Here is a 1,071-nt window from a genome sequence, read left to right as displayed (position 1 = left end):
CTCATTACTGCTCCTGGTGAAACACAGACAAGAAGTAGAAAGATGGAAAATGCCGCCCAGCAGAGGTGGAGTACCTTGACTTTGTAACTCTTTATTAACTGAGGTCATGAGCACCCTTCTACCTGCTCCATCCCCCAACATGCTTTTTCCCATTTTGATGATTTAAAGCAATGGTTTTCCAGTATGTGACATTTTCCTTCCTGTTTTTCAGGTATATCAAAGAGTTTACATATTCCAATTCACATTTTTACATCTGAGACGGGTTTTTTAAGTTCATAATTATGAAAGAAATATGTATATTGAGCTTGGGGAAATAAACAATGGCCTTTTCTTAAATTATTGTTATTGGTAATACAACCTCTTCATTAAATAACATTGTAGCATGGAAATTTATGACTGAAATGTAGTTTTCATTCCATATTAAAATACAGTTTCTGAGAAGAATCATTGAATGGACTAGAATATGTCAAGAAAAGTGATCCTATGTAGTGTGGGTTCAGGACTGACTCAAAATAAAGCACATCTTGCAAAGTCATTTTAGGAATATTCTTCATTCTGTCTTTTTGCATTATTTGTTTTAAGTGTTGTGTACAAGGCGTTTTTTAAAATCAATTGAGATAAGAATTCACTTATTATTAGTCTGATTGGGGTTTTTTTTCTCTTATATAGGCGCTCAATGTGAACAACACAAGCAGGAAATAACTATAGCAAATTAATTTCCAAAGGAAAGTATTACAATGAATATGGAGCTTTAAAAAAATAGCAGAGTTCAAATGATGTTCAGTGTATTCTAGAGAATTAGTGAATATTTGTCCAACTATGAAAGCTAGCGTACTTCCAGCCTGCTGAAATAAACGAGTCCAATCATTGAAACAATAAACTCAAGCCACTCAGGGAACTCTGGCCCATGTTCTGATTTCCCTACAACAGGAAGAATCATGGTGCATATTTCTGAATCTGAATTCTTTCTTTTTAAAATGTCAACAGGGAATTTCCAGAGAGCACATTATAACACATTTAGGAAAGAGGAAAGTTGAAAAATGCTCCTGAAAAAAAGTGTAAGGTCAAAGT

This window comes from Myotis daubentonii, chromosome 8 (genome assembly GCF_963259705.1).
Source record: "Myotis daubentonii chromosome 8, mMyoDau2.1, whole genome shotgun sequence".
Taxonomy (NCBI): Eukaryota; Metazoa; Chordata; class Mammalia; order Chiroptera; family Vespertilionidae; genus Myotis; species Myotis daubentonii.
Note: the sequence above shows the minus strand (reverse complement) of the source record.